This window comes from Plutella xylostella, chromosome 19 (assembly GCF_932276165.1).
Source record: "Plutella xylostella chromosome 19, ilPluXylo3.1, whole genome shotgun sequence".
NCBI lineage: Eukaryota > Metazoa > Arthropoda > Insecta > Lepidoptera > Plutellidae > Plutella > Plutella xylostella.
In genome coordinates this window covers 5,873,041-5,889,515 of record NC_063999.1, presented here as the reverse complement: position 1 = coordinate 5,889,515, position 16,475 = coordinate 5,873,041, and the positions used below count along the sequence as shown (strand labels likewise).

The 16,475-nt window shown below is 37.1% G+C and overlaps 1 long non-coding RNA gene across 1 annotated transcript; it reads left to right on the top strand.

Annotated features, from left to right (window-relative positions):
• The first annotated feature begins 1,323 nt into the window (after nucleotides 1-1,323).
• Nucleotides 1,324-2,037, top strand: LOC119690646. The gene is made up of 2 exons (XR_007267360.1): nucleotides 1,324-1,420; nucleotides 1,847-2,037. It is a non-coding gene; the product is annotated as an uncharacterized LOC119690646 (long non-coding RNA).
• Nucleotides 2,038-16,475: the final 14,438 nt, after the last annotated feature.

The window sequence follows — 16,475 nt, the reverse complement described above, 5'->3', positions numbered from 1 at the left end:
AGAACCTTCATTCATTTTAACAGCAAATCGTGAGTTTCCACCATTTAAAGATGATTCTTTAGCGTCAGGCGCCTCTAAATGGCTATCTTGGCTCCTCTTATTCTGACGTCGTAAATCAGCTCTTTCTGTTACATATTCATATACCAAAGTACTTAGAGGGGTAACAGGGGGTGTATTCTCGTAGCCACATTCAACTCTACCATACCTTATTCGGCATCGTTCAAGGCCGTTCATTTCTGTATACTGGTTACTTATACTCATCTGTATGTTTCTATGGAGGCCACAGAGAACTCTATCACCTATTTGCTTGCATAGTCTCTTGTCGAAATTGTATACGTAAGAGAATTCAAGTGGAGTGGTGGTGGGGCTATGGGGTTTTAGGCTATTAGTGGTTGTGGAGCTATGACTTGCGGCCCTATAAGATGCGGGGCTATGGGTTGTTAGGCTACTCTCTGTTGTGGGGCTCTGAATGGTGGAATGACTATGACTGTTGGCTGTAGTTGAGGCTGAAGAGGTTAGCACTGGGAAGGGGCTGGTCAGTGGTTGGCGTGTTTCGGAAGATTCCTCAATCTTATTTTTCCCGGAATCTTCAAAACTCAAAAAGTCACTAGAATCATCATGCACCTCTGTCACTGAGGCTGAAACGAGTAATACGGCGCAATTCTGAAAGATAATTAAATTATGAAACAAACAAAGAAACATTTCTTCATGATCAATTTAATTTTGTTTACACGTAAAAACTAAAAGTTATTTAATTATACGAACCAAAACAGTGCTTTGAATCACATAACATCGCATCCTAGGTACTTAATAAAAAAAACTATTTTTTTGTAATTCACTCATATGTTATCGAAGAATTTAAATTTCTCACGGTAGGATTATAAATTAAAACTGAATTTAACGCTACTTCGTTCTATTATTTCATTAAAAATATACGTTCTCAATAGTTATTATAGCGATGTAAAAATAAATATTTCATATAATTATTACCTATGTGTACCTACTTTTTTTTTTCTCAATAAAATACAGTATAGGTGTAGGTAGGTAGGTAGGGCCCTTTGTTGACATTGCACTCCTTCCATGGAAGTTTCATTAATTAAATATGTAGCAGGGAGATACTGAAACGTGAATCGTCCCAAGAGAAGGATGAATCAAGGGGTACAATTTTAACAAGTACCTAACATTGTTAGTACTCAGTACCTAGATATGTTTACTTATTTGTATCTTCCATTACTTCTATATCACGTAATAGATAATAATATACTATGCATTCCTCGAGATTTAATTAGAGTAATTTCATACTGCTCCTCAGATATATAAAGACAAAATCATGAGTACATGTTTGTCTTCTTTCTGCAACATTGCAAGTTATATATTGTGATCTTATCCAAAAGTGCAAAATATGATGAAATATTTTTTAGTAAGAACATTTATCTAACTTTTTTATACATATAATTTTCTTTACTATACTTACACATTCAGCCTTTCAAAATTCTATCCTCACAAGTTATACCACCTTAAAACTAAAGTCCCACCTGAAAGTCTAAACTAACAGAGATGTTTGATTCTAAGGAATTCAGACCACAATAACAAGTGATTTTGTAAGTAATTCATTGTCGCTCATAACTGAATCTTATCTATACCTACCTACAAACCTACGTCCATTGACGAGCCTACGATTAAATATCCTTTAAAATCTCCTACCAGTTATTGTGATCTCTTATGAATAATTTTTTAATATTTAAGAGTTTCAGGTTATCTGTAAAAAATACTTCCATCCGCTAGGTGCGGCGCTACTCATAACGATGAAGGCTACATTATTCAACCCTCTTCTCTTATTCCTCAGATATTCGTGATGATGGCTCTGCTGGTGCTGCAGGGTGCGCTGGCGGCTCCTCAGATGGGCATGATGATGGGCGGTGGGCGCGGGGGCGGGCGCGGCGGAATGATGGGCGGCCGGGGGCGGGGCGGCGGCGGAATGATGCGGGGATGATTCGTGAATAGTATTTTATGTGAATAAAGATATGTGACCGTGTATTTTTTTGTTTTTTTCGTGTTTATAATCATTATTAGATAAGTCACGTTGAATAAAAAAAACGTTGGCTCTTATTGCACAAAACCGAAAACATACCAAAGTACTAACTGATAAATGAATTCATCATAATCACAAGTCACAACCCATCACGTCCCCACTGCTGGGACACTGGTCTTCTTCCAAGGGAGGAATAAATAATTAATTACTTAGATTTAATAAAAATAACAACACATTTTCTAGTTTATGTTATTATTTCGTGGTGTTAATTCAAGATTTCTGGCTAACTGGAATACAATTTTTCTGTACTCCTATCAACCCTAACCCTTAAAGTTTTGGACAATGCTCACCATTGCCAGTCCACTGCGAGTTGGTGGTTTTACATTTACATCACATATCTAAGTATATCATGTGCAAAATCTTGATAAATATGTGCACGATCACAATGTTTTTTCGTACCGTAAAAGCCATGCGGTGATATGTCATACAAACATACATTCCAAAAAGGAAGTGAGCGAGTTATACGAGTATGTCTCATCATGACATTAATTAAAGGATGATAATGATTGATTGATTGATTAGGTAATTCTGAAAGCACAAATTCTAGTTTAAGGCTGTTAGGTTATTAGGTTAGGGACACAAATCTAGACTATAAGCTGAGGATAGAACGATAGATAACTGCATGATAATGATAAATATGATATTGATGTAGGCATTGGTGTTGGATTGAGGATCATTTATATTGGAATAATAATAATACATCTATAATAATAGTTTACATGAAATTAAGTTTTAGGTAAGTACATCCGTTTAATGTATCGTTAATATCTACAATATTTTAAGGACGAAGCAAATAGGATGTTCTAGTTTTATATTTGCCATTTATGTCAGCAGTTAATTTCTACAGAATGTAGACGTACCTATATTAATAATAATAATAATAATAAAGTTCTTTATTTACAGGTAAGACCCATTAGAATACAAATACAATTGTAAACTCTATTTCCTAGCACTTATTGACCATAATCACAATTCACAATGAAACCTCGTAATATTAAGAATAACCGTTTATTTTAGTTGTTTTCAGGGAGCCATCTACAAATTCATACAAAATATAAATACATAAGCTAAAACGAAACCATACCGCGATGTACACGACTATCTACAACGCCATCTATGAGCAGACTTCGCAACTATAAACTTATAAACTGAACAACAATACAATAGTAAAATTAAATTAAATTATACATAATATGTTGCCTATGATAACTAATCTATAAAACTAAGATTAGATTAAAATTTGCCATTCTCAGCACGGTGCACGGCCAACCAGTGTCTAACAAATCCGTTATCAAGGTTGGAACTAATCGTTTCTAGGATCCGGTTGTTAGAGTTCCTAATCCTCTCCCAAAAAGCAGCTGAACGAAACCGAAGGACAGCATAGAAGTCCGGGACCCTGGCGTCCGCGAACATGCCACTCGCGCTGCAGTACCTGGGTAACTTCATTATAGGCGTCATTGTATTGCACTCTTAAGACATTGTAAAAGCGTTTGGTGAAGTTAACCCAGAGCTGACAGGTATAAAAAGTTTGGCAGTACGCTTTGAACAATGTTATTTTGACTTCACGGGAGCAGCGCGCGAATCGCCTGGCGAGCATGTTGCAGCGCACGGCCAGCGCGCGCCGCTCCCGCTCCATGTCCTGTTCGTCGTTCAGCTGCTCGTTCAGGAGGTGACCCAAGTACTTGAAGCTCCTCACTACCCGAACTGGTGAACCCAGCAAGTAAACCGGCGGCACCGTCTCCGGACCCCCACCTGCACGAAATACGAGCATCTCGGTTTTCGCCACATTATACTTTAAGCCGTGTCTTTCAGCAAAGGCTTCACAAACTGAAAGCAGCTTCCTTAATCCGTTAATCGAGGGGCTGAGAAGCACCATATCGTCCGCGTAGCTCAAGTTGTTAACACACACGTTATCAACATGGCAACCGATCCTGGTGCTTCTCAGCTCCACGATTAGATCGTTAACATACAGGTTGAAGAGGTCCGGAGAGGTGAGCCCCCCCTGTCGTACGCCACAGTCTAATCTAAAATCATTAGATAGTGCGTCGCCCCATTTCACATTGTTAGTCTGGTTCTCGTACCAATATCTCAACAGGTTCACAACAATAGTCGGTACGTTGGAATCAGTAAGCTTCTGCCAAAGAGTCTTATAGTTTACTAGATCGAAGGCGCGGCTAAGATCTAAGAAACATGCATAGACAGAAGTGTTACGATTGAGGTAGTATTTTACAGTATGTTTGAGCGCGACTATTGCTGAATCCGTCGAGAGACCGGCACGAAACCCAAACTGCGCGTCATCAATCTTTATATTGTTCACCAGTTCGGGCTGCAGGAGCCTCTCGAAGATTTTTCCTATAACCGTACCTAGCGAAATAGGCCTATAGTTGTTCGGGCTCGAGAGGTCACCAGTTTTGTTCTTGACAATCGGTACCACCACCGTCTTCATCATGTCGCTCGGCATGAAACAAAAACGGATGCACTGATTGTATAGGATGCTCAGAAGTCTGAACACCCCATCCCCAGCATACAGGATGTGCTCAAGACTGAGGCCGTCGTGGCCGGGCGACCTGCCGCGCGTCATGGCGCGCACGGCGCGGGCCACGTCCCCCGCGCTGAACTCCAGCCGCTCCGCGCCGCCACCGCCGCCGCCGCCGCCGTCCACGCCGGCCGCAGCCCCGGGCACACCCCTAACTTCTAATGGCTCCACTCTAAAGTGACGAGCAAACATATCCGCTATGGATTTTTTGCATGTTTCATTATTAACACTGACAGGCAGCTCTTGCTTACCGCTCAAACTCTTTACATTTTTCCAAAATTTTACAAAATTTTTGTTTACTTTATTAACTGCCAAAATATTCATTTTAATCGAATCCTCATTATTCTGCACCCATTTAAGTTTATTTTTAAATGTTTTTCGACTCTCTAGCATTAGTTTGTAAATATAGCCGCTCGCGGGGCTACCACAATCCATCCACCACTTGTGGTATAATCTGGCCTTAGCGTGACATTCCCTGACGAGGTGGTTCCAGCCGGCGACCTGTCGAGCCCGACCCCGTGCACCGCGCTGACAGTGACAACTATGAATAGCGGCCTCCTGTAACGTTGTAACAATAGACTTGTACAAATCACTTATGCTAACCTTATGACAATCACAACATTTATTTTCATTTTCATTATTATCACAGTTATTACATTGACTAGACGTTTTTATCGCTATAAATTTATCATTGCCGACGAGGCTATATTGCCGACGAGGCTACATAGCTGTTTAGACCACTTTATGATAAAGTTAGATAGGAATACAACTATTGCACGGATTGCTGTCGTAAACACCACTATTACCGACCACGCCATGATTGTTATGCTCCTGTCAAATCTTAAGACTAGTTCTAATGTACCCAAATATGCTACAAAAACTGACTACAATAAAGCTCTACTTAGTTTAGCCGAGAAAAACTTATCTGAGCTAATGTTCTGTAATGACCCACACTTACTCATTGACCTTCTCACAAATGCTGTATCTGAGTCTTTAAAAGCAAACACTAAAACTATAACTATTCCAAATAGCAAAAGAACCATAAAACCGTGGATAACTCCAGGTTTACTACGCTGCATACGAAATAGAAATAAACAACAAAAACAGTTAAAAAATGATCCTGATAATGATGTTTTAAAAATTACTTACAGACGCTATCGTAACTACTGCAATAATCTTATTAAAAAAATCAAAAGATCATATGAAAGACGACTTTTAGAAATTTCTGCTAAAAACTCAAAAAGTCTTTGGAAGACTATAAATAGTATTACTTACTCTAAACTACCCAAAACCGACAACACACAATTACTTAACTTAAAACAATCAACTTCACAGTCTTTAAATTTTGTCAATGAATATTTTTCTAACATTGGAAGTGACTTAGCCAACCAAATAACAACACCACCTTTACCTAACACATTAAGTGCTGATTATTTAAATTTAAAAAATAGACTACCGGACTCTTTTGCTCTATTAGATACGGATTTTGAAGAAACAGAGATAACGATAATGAATTTAAAGAGTACAAGTGCTTCAGGTTATGATGCTATTCCCACTAGTTTTATAAAACTTGCTAAAAATGAATTAGTTCCTGTGCTGACTCATTTTATAAATCTCTGTATTAATCAAGGTGTATTTCCCATTGCCTTGAAAAAGGTTTGGTGACACCAGTTTACAAGGGAGGGGACAGAGACGATGTTGGCAACTTTAGACCAATATCTGTACTTACAGTTTTTGCTAAAATATTAGAAAAAATTATCAATAAAAGACTGATCAACTATCTTAATAAATTCAACATCATATCTGATCATCAATTTGGATTTAGACAAAACAAATCAACGGAAGACGCTGTTCTAGCTCTAAGTACATTAATTGTTGAACAACTTGACAAAGGAAACAAATGTCTCACAGCTTTCCTAGATTTAAAAAAGGCGTTTGACACCGTGTCTGTCCCGATTCTTGTAAAAAAACTGGAACACATAGGTATAAGAGGTATACCTCTAGCTCTTTTTAAAGATTATTTATCTGATAGGCAACAGTGTGTCAAAGTAGATAATAAAGTGAGTCAGTATTGTAACATATCTTTTGGAGTGCCCCAAGGAAGCGTACTTGGGCCTACACTGTTTCTCATCTATATTAACGATTTACTTATGTCTAAACTTAAAAATGCAAGCATTTTCTCATATGCTGATGATACCGCTATAGTTTTTACGGGTAAGACTTGGAAATCTATAGTTAGCGACACTCAAACAGGACTCTCGCAAGTTGATCTTTGGTTAAGCCACAATCTACTGACCCTAAACACGCAAAAGACGAAGTATTTATGCCATACTATAAATAAATCCACTCAACCTCCTCCAGACCTAAAAATATACATACATAAATATAGCTGTCTATCCCTAGAAGATACTTGCTCTTGTCCCACAATTGAAAAAGCTTTCTCTATAAAATATCTCGGTATACACTTAGATCAGCACCTAACGTGGTATGTACATCTTGAGGCAATAGGTAATAGAGTAAGGAAACTTATCTGGATCTTTAAAAACCTACGGCACGTGGCATCCAAGCTCCTGCTAAATTCAATTTACTTGGCTCTTGCGCAATCAATCATAATTTATTGTATTACGGTATGGGGCAGTGCCGCAAAAACCAAGTTTTTGGATGTAGAAAGATCACAGAGGGCTCTTCTTAAAGTTGCCTATTTTAAACCTAGATTGTACTCTACTGAGCAATTGTATAAAGATTGTGACTTGTTGTCGATTAGAAAACTTTATGTTCTTCATGCAACACTCAGAAAACATAGATCCATTATTCCTGATCCCGCCCATCTTTTGAAACGAAGAAAAAATGCAGTTGTAATGTTGACCAGTTTTTCGACCAGTTTTGCTGGGCGTCAATATAAAAGACTAACAGAACATCTGTATAAAATAATAAATGAAAAGCTTAATATCTACATGCTAAATAAACATGAAGTTAAACATAAAATAACTGAATGGTTGAAGTCATTAAATTATGCTGAAACTGAAAATCTTTTAATGTACCCTGAATAAAGTTACACGTACCGCACTTATACCCACACACACACTCACACACACACACACACACACACACACACACACACACACGCACACACACACACACACACACACACTTACACACAAACATACATACACACTCACACACTTAACACAAATTCTTGTAGTTTGCTTATAAATATAACTTTTCCTCTTTATTGTATTTAAAAGTGTTATATCTAATTGCCATTTACTGTACCTACTAAATACCTAGTATTTAAGTATTTCTTTTTGCATGTAAACCTGCCTAATATTTTCCGATAACATATGCCTATGGTACGAAAATCTTTTTGTTACGGAAGAGCGTGGCCTCCTAACACAGGTGTTTTTACACTTACTAGAAGGTCGCAACCATAAAATGTTTTTTGTACCGTTTTTGTTAAAGAAATAAAATATTTTTCATTTTTCATTTCATTTTTCATCATGACAATACTTGGCATAGTTATTAATTTGATCTATATTTCTACACTTCCAAAGCACGTTATTGATATCAGTCTTATTGTAAATATGTACATTCTTAATATTAAAAATCTTAATGTCAGCTTGTATAAAAATAGGGTAATGATCAGACCAACGAACATCATTGTCTACCCAAACTTTGGTAACTGAGTCCCAAGCGGCTTCAGTTGACAAACAATGGTCAAGCCACCTACGGGTGCCACTAGATTCACACATAAAAGTAAATGTACCGGACTCAACTCCTAAGTAATTTATATCCGCACATAACCAATTGTTTTCCGAGCAATAGCTCAGCAGCTCACGCCCAAACGGTGCGCTCGGGTGCGCGTTGAAGTCGCCGAGGGCAAATGCAGCCTCAACGTTGTTGTCATCAACAACGGCACCAATACACGCTAAACAGTTCGTAAAATCCGTTAGATTATCTGCTATGTCGCACGGCATATAAATAGTAAAGACCAGAAACACTCTATTACATAAACTTATTTTAATGGCCGCTATTCTATCAGATTTACAGTCAATAATGGTTACATTAGTAAACACTGACTTCCGCCACAACAGCGCCAGTCCCCCGTAGGGCCGACCTCGCAGCACTCCAGCCCCGGTGTCCACCGATGACGTAGATAAACAGGCAAAGTCATTATCGATTTCATTTACGAAATTAAGATCATGCGGTAAAAGCCAAGTTTCCTGAAGCGCTACGATGTCAGCTGTTTTACAAATATCGCGCACATGAACAATGGACCTTTTCAATGATTTACAATTGAAAGAGGCCATTAATAAGTGGTTAGTTAGGTGTTTATCCATTATTGGTACTATTGGGTCGTGTAAGGCGCGAAGTACGCTCTCTGTATCGCCTGTAGACCAAGCCAGCGGGCCAAAAGTTGTTTTTTAGGATAGTACCTACTTTACTACCAGGGATCATAACTTTAAACGAATTAAAACTAGTTTCCCGCTGCGGCATTAAAAGTGTGTATATTGTATGTCACTAAAACCGATACAACCTGTACCTGACCAACAAATTCATACATTTGCCGTCTTCCATAAAACCCCAACGTTATATCTGATGCATGGCTTGCGTACATTTTATTATTATGTACTTGATTAATATGGGTTTACAATATGATGCATTAATATAATCTACAGGTTGATGCAATAGAATGACTCTGGGGCTAATTCTGAATAAATGAAGTCTAGGAATTTCATGTTTTTTTTTATTCTTTATTTTTAAAACAAACAGGGTGTAGCGTCAACGTCAACGTAAACAAACATCATACAATAACCCATCAAATATCAAAATTTGAAATAATTTTACCCATTGGTCCGCCCAAAAATTATTTTTTTAAATATTTAAAAAAAAAACCTTTTTGTCACTTAAGTACCTGTAATTTTGACAAATAAGTGACTTTTTCAGATCTTTTTTTGTTTAATACACCTGAATACATGTGCTAATACATAGATACTACAAATAGAATGTATGTTTTCAGGAAAGAAAATAAAAGCCACGTTTAATGTTCAAAAACTACTTTATTCATAAAATAATAGAAATTAAAATGATTCTAACTTAAGAATAATAAATATTTATCTTAATAATAAATATATTTGAATTTGAATTTGAAGAAAAATGTACAACACTGGTCGTGCCCATTATTTAAAAAACTCGCCCAAGAAAAGCAGTTTTCATAATCAAAATGGTACAATACTCATAGGTAATATCATTTAACAACGAACGCATTATTGATCTAATGTTTGTTCGTCAATCCATACAATTTCAATTATGAACCATGGTAATTTTCCAGCATTTTCACAACCTAAAGGAGTAGCACGTACTCACTCTTATACCTACGTATGTAAAATAATATAGGTACGGTTACCTATTATGTTAAATTAATTCTATTACGTAAATCACGTAGACATGGATAATTATTAATTATGTGTACTTACTAGGACGGTTGGTATTATAAGAACAATTTCATATTGTTCGCCATATAAATAAAAACTTCTCATCTTATTCTTCAGTATCTTACAGCATATCCTGGATTACTAAACAATGAAATTCTATCTTGTAAGTTTAATTTCTTTATTACTTCTTGTAAAAACAAAATGTATAGTCGCACCGACCAGGGTTTCCTATGTCCTGCATGTATCAACATTAAAAATCAACAATCCTAATATACACTCACGGGCAATGAAAAAGTTCCACTCACAAAATGCCGACACCAATTACTAAACCCAAATTTTTTCAAACATTTAGTTTAAAAAAATTACAAAATATTACCGTTTTTAGTTAGTAATATCCTGATGCTCTGTTAAGTTTGTGTACTTTAGTGTTTCTGAAAGCGTCATAAATCTAGCCTTTTCCGTTTAGAAGTAATTTGGTATTTTTCTCAGTGGAACCTTTTCTTTGTCTGTGAGTGTAGTCTTCCGATCCGTCAAAACTCATCATCATATTCAGATCCAAAAAGCAATACCATCAGTTTTTTGCGCAATTTAGCTTTCCAACTTTGGCAACAAAAATAACTTCTGTTCCCTGTTCCCTTGTATCTTCACAATCATTTCTTTATGATTCAATTCATTACTTTCACTTTTAGGTACCCCTTCTCGCCGTCATAGCACTGCAGAGCGTGATCGCCGCCCCTCAGTACGGGATGGTGATGAACCCCTACAACCCCTACATGAACGAACGGTACATGAACGCACCCTACATGGACAACATGAACACGGGGCGAGGGTATGGGTATGGAGACAGAGACAACATGTACCCGCGGAGGGGCATCATGGCTGTCGGGTATTTGTAAACAATAAATGTTATCCGAGTATGTATGTGGCTTTTTTATCCTCAATGAATAAGCCTAAACCTAATTTGAATAAGTTCCACCTGTCATTCACGTCCCATATGTGAAACTGTACGATGACCGAAAGATACAGTATGGCGTGGCGGCTGCTTCACTATAATACAAAGTCCTTGGGTGGATAAGATTCCTGCCTGACTGATGCCGAAAAGTAAAAATTAGTTTCAATACAAGGTTTTTTTTGTACATCGTACCTGGTCGTACCTTTACTGTTAACAATTTGAATCGGTAAATCATACAATTATTCATACTTGAATTGCTTGCACAATGTTACTAGCATTAGCTTGGGTGAGTAGTGAGAGTACTCAATCAATAATTGATTATTTTATTATTATAATTTTATAGAAATAACTTTCAAAAGTTATTTTTGATAGCAATTCAATGTATATGTAGTACAGCTTTTCTATAAAATTATAATACTAAACTATTTAAATCATTTACTGAAGAAGTTCTATCATTTCACAGTTTTCATTTCAGGCGATACTAAGCCTGAATTGTGTAACTTCGCAACGTGATTGTAACAAGAATACAAAATTTCAAAAGAATTTCCCTTTATCCGTAGACCAAGCAACTAGACAATTTCAAAACTCACGAGTGCATCCAGGATACGATTACGATGACACTATTTGCCAGACCATCAACGACAGAACACTATATGGATATGAAAAAAATAAGGGTGAAATAAAAGATAATACAAAAGCGGTTGACATAGGCAATGGCTGCAGAGAGAGAAATGGCCGAATAGAATGTGGTTACGAGAAACCACCTTTCATAGGTTATGATCAAGAACGAGTTATCAATCTAAATCAGCTAAATTTCAATAAAATCAATTAATGCTTTTTATGAAATAAATAATTTTTTGTAAAAATCACTTCCTTTAGCAATATACTTAGTCACAGCTGTCACCTTGGATCTTTAAATATGACTAATCAGGAAGAGACACTTGGAAAAAGACGATATCGTTTACATAAACACCACAAAAACAATCAAAATAAAGGTCAATATGACAAAATGGCAAAATTTTTGTTTTTGAAATCAAAGTTTTCTCAGATAGGTACCTACCAACATAAACATGGGCAATGAATATTTGCCCGATTTGGTTTATTTCAGAGCCGGCTACCCTTGACGAGGATATCAATCTGCCAGCTATCTAAGGACAGCTATTATTTAAAACAAATGAAAGTGGAGTATATTTTTAAATGACCCTTACCTACTTGGTGTAAACCAGACCACATCCTGGTCATTGGACCAGGGCCAACGCCCGCGTCACAAGAGTCATTTCATCATCCCTGACCTTACAGTAACAATTGTACCTCAGTTTGCACTTTATCGACATCCGGCGAACTTATGCAGAGAGTGGATTTTGGGAGTCAATCATTTTCCGGAAACAAACCATGTTTTATCGTTACGAGGGGTTTTATCGGAGTTTAGACAAACAAAAAAAACACAAATTGTCTCATGTAAGAGTGTAAAAAGGTGTGGGTAGAATTAACTGAATTATTTTCATGTATACTCACAGTACTTGACTCATGCATAAGGTATTTGATGTTATTTAACGCGTGTCTAGAGTATGCGATAAGACCGTTGAACTTGAGACCTACTTAAAAATATCAAAAATTGCTCAAGGCAGAAAATAACTAAAATAACTATCTCGGTAAATATTCACAAGTCGAAAGGTACTTATTCCGAATACCGGAGCAAGTACCTACCCTTCAACTTGTCAGGGGGAATCCCTATAGACAGGTTTTCATACGTTAACAAACAATTAGGAGTTATTGCATTTACCGATGTGTTAAATAAAACTACATCTATAAAGTACAATCATATTAGAGGTACTTATGTATTTGATGAGATAATAATCACAGAATTAATTAACAAATTGATACATTCGTACAATCTCATCGTGACTAATGATCCATCAGGAAAATAATGTCGTTAAGTAGGTGTAGGTAGTTAGATACGTAATAAGGTAAATATTAATAAAAAAAAACACGCACTCACGCCTCGTACTAATGTACTCCCTTGCGGGGTAGGCAGAGGTGCATGCTGCACCCACTTTTCGCCAGAGTGTTATGTTAGTCCCAATGTAATAGGGGGCGGGCCTATTGCCATTTTACGGGCACATCCAAGACCCGAGAACAAATATCTGTGTTTAAACAAATATCTGCCCCAGCCGGGAATCGAACCCGGCACCATCGGCTCAGTAGTCAGGTCACTAACCACTACGCCATTCGGTCGTAAATATTAATAAAAAATCTAATAACCCATTTCTCAGTGACTCTATAGATTTTTTTATTAGCAAAACGTACAAGTGAGCAATATTGCTAATAAAACTTTGAATAATCTAACGAAACTTGAATCATTTCTGTGAACGCCAAAGATCAAATCTTCCTTGAAGCAACAAAAAAACGCATAGGTTTATTTTAAAGCTACCAAGCTTTAAAATAACTAAGTATGCCTGTTTCCTACAAGGGTTAAAAATATGGTTTCGGAAGAGTAATTAACGCTGAAAATGTTATGAAAGTGTGTCTAAGAGCGCTTATTATAGCTGGGCCAAGTGGAATGATAACAAGTTTTTTTTTAAATTACATTTATATTTTTCTGACATAAGTACCTAGTTATATCTGTTCTAATATCGTAGGCTGGCAGGAGCGGCTTTTTCTTCTACCCGTGTTGTCGGTGACAAAGATAAGAGCTAGACTAGAGTTTACCACTGTGGTGAAAGAGTTTGCCAGCCTTTATCCAGATTATCATCAGTGGCCTGGATGAGTTCAAACTAAGTACAATAAATATTAATATAGCATAGAATATCGTCTGACTGAAGAAAGATATATTTTTAAACACTTTATTGTATATTATAAAGTTACAATAAAAAAAGAGAACATTAAAATAAAACTAACAATGTACCTACTAAGGCGAGCTTATTTCCAAAAAGCTATTTCTTCCAGCCAACCCTTGTTAGGTTGGGAGAAGCAAAACTATAACTTCGGGGCTAGTACTAGAGTGTCACTCAGCTCTAGAATCGCTTGCCTCACAAAACAATACCATAACCCTCCAGTGGATAAAAGGGCACAGCGGGTCGCTGGGGAACGACGCTGCTGATGAACTTGCACGGAAGGGATCTGACACTGCACCAATAGGCCCAGAGCCGATAGTACCGATCCCTTTCAACCAATTTCGCTCTTGGTTGCGTTCCCGAACGACAGAATGCCACACCAATCTCTGGAGTAACAGTGCCGAGTGCAAACAAACAAAAGCTTTTGTACCACTAATTAATACAAAACTAACACGCAAACTATTATGCTTGGACAGAGCAAACTTACGTGTCTTGATAAGTACCATAACAGGCCACTGCCGGTTAAATTAACACCTATATCGCATGAAAATCTCCACCACTTCTCTTTGCAGAAGTTGCATGGAGGAAGATGAAACAGCTTCCCATGTCTTGTTACCTTGCAAAGGCGTGGAGACACTACGATCAAAAATCTTCGGATCTCCGGGGTCCCTCCGGGAAGTCATGAGCAACCTAGGTCGTCTACTGGCTTTCTGGCGTAAGCTTGGGTGGCTTAATAGCTAGTCACCCCATAGGTATTTCACGCATAATGGCCCACCTTGGAGGCTAAATGCGGAAAATCAGCTCGCCATGATAGGTTGGGAGAAGAAGACATTAACGCTTTCAATCAATTAAACAATAATACAATAAAATATTAACAAAAAATTAGCCTATGAATATTACTTAATCTTACTTAAACCTTCCTACAAAATATGAATACCTACATGTACTGTAGGTATACATATTTAATAAGATTCCCAACTGGCCGTCTATATGTCGCAGGCAACTGGTTTAATCTGCTGTTTGATTGAACCACTAGCCCGTTCATTGGATGGCGCTATTCAGTTGTATGACTAAAGGACAACTTGTCAAGTCGTTGATTGTAACGTTCGACGTCTTGACTGAACGTCATACAGCGAAGTCGTTGAATGGGATATAGTATAGCAACTTTGTAATGTCTGGTTAGGGTGAACATCACAGACAAGAGTCAACAAAAAGACTATGTTACAAAGCTCTTATCTCACAAATTAACTAAACAATAACAATACTACTATTACCTTCATATTGTTGTTCATAATTATCCAGTTTCGCCACTTTTTTTCTTTGAAACTATCCGCCCGCGGCGTAATAATAGGTAAATCCATGTTGTCACACTATTTTAACACAAATAACGCACTTTAAAGCTAATTTATTTGCAAAAAACTAACAATATAGGTGCTTTTTGTGTCAGCTGTTAGCTGTTAGACGCCATATTTGTTTTATTCACCACCTGACTGATTTTAAGTCAGCTAACTAGTTGGACGTTTTGTGACGCTTGTACAATCAACGTTCGGCCTAGTCATACAACTGAACAGCGCCATCCAATGAACGGGCTAGTGGTTCAATCAAACAGGAGATTAAACCAGTTGCCTGCGACATATATACATAATTATGATTTGAACTAATGCATACCTAACAACCTCCGATTGTAACAAGGGTCAGTGACTTTTTCCGCATCGATCTTAGAGCTTTTATCAAGAATCCATTTACACAGCATGAAAATCATATTTTTTTAGAGATTACTTATTACTTGGAATAAAAACCAAAATGGTTATTCACCTTTTGAGGTAGGTAATTACTTACTTATTTTTTAACGAATGACCCAAGTTAATGATCTTGAAAAATATAAAGAAGAAAAAAGCATATCCTGTAAATTATAAAGTAAAACTGCAGTAAGTAAACAATAATACCCAAGTTAAAGTTGGACTGAATATACGTTACTTAGTTTCTTTTTACCTAAACATTCGCCAGACGATTCTGTAAGAAATTATAAATTCGATGCGTCCACGATGAACTTTTTTCAAAATCATCTAGATGGGTGGGCAACCACTTTATAACATTTCATGATATTTTACACCCACCATTGTCGAGCGACCGGTGACTTAAACCTTCAAATGTTATCATATTATGAAATACAAATATGTCATGAAAATAAATGTTAACTGCATCCCATTCAGCTTACTATGTCATAATAAGCTGGAGGGATAATGGGATGCAGTTGATATTTTTTAATTATTTAAATCTAACACAAAATATGAAGTTTTCGTTAGCTCCTAAAATTAGTTCTCTACTGGATTGGATATAACGCCTCTCAGAATAAAAAAGCAGCATACGATGAAATATGGCATCACATTCGACAACGTCTAAGACCCTTCTGAACATGGAAGGTATGTCTATATCAAATTACTCCAGTGGATGTAACCAGCAGTTCTTTATATCCAGCCTAATACTACTCGATTAGAGTTTAACACGTCATAGAACCAGATTAGTGTTTTGCCAATGTGAGAGCCGCAGAAGCCGCGCCCGCGCCGACGCCGCGTGCGTATGTCCACCACGCAGGACCGCGTCACAGCAACATTAGCATCGATCGATG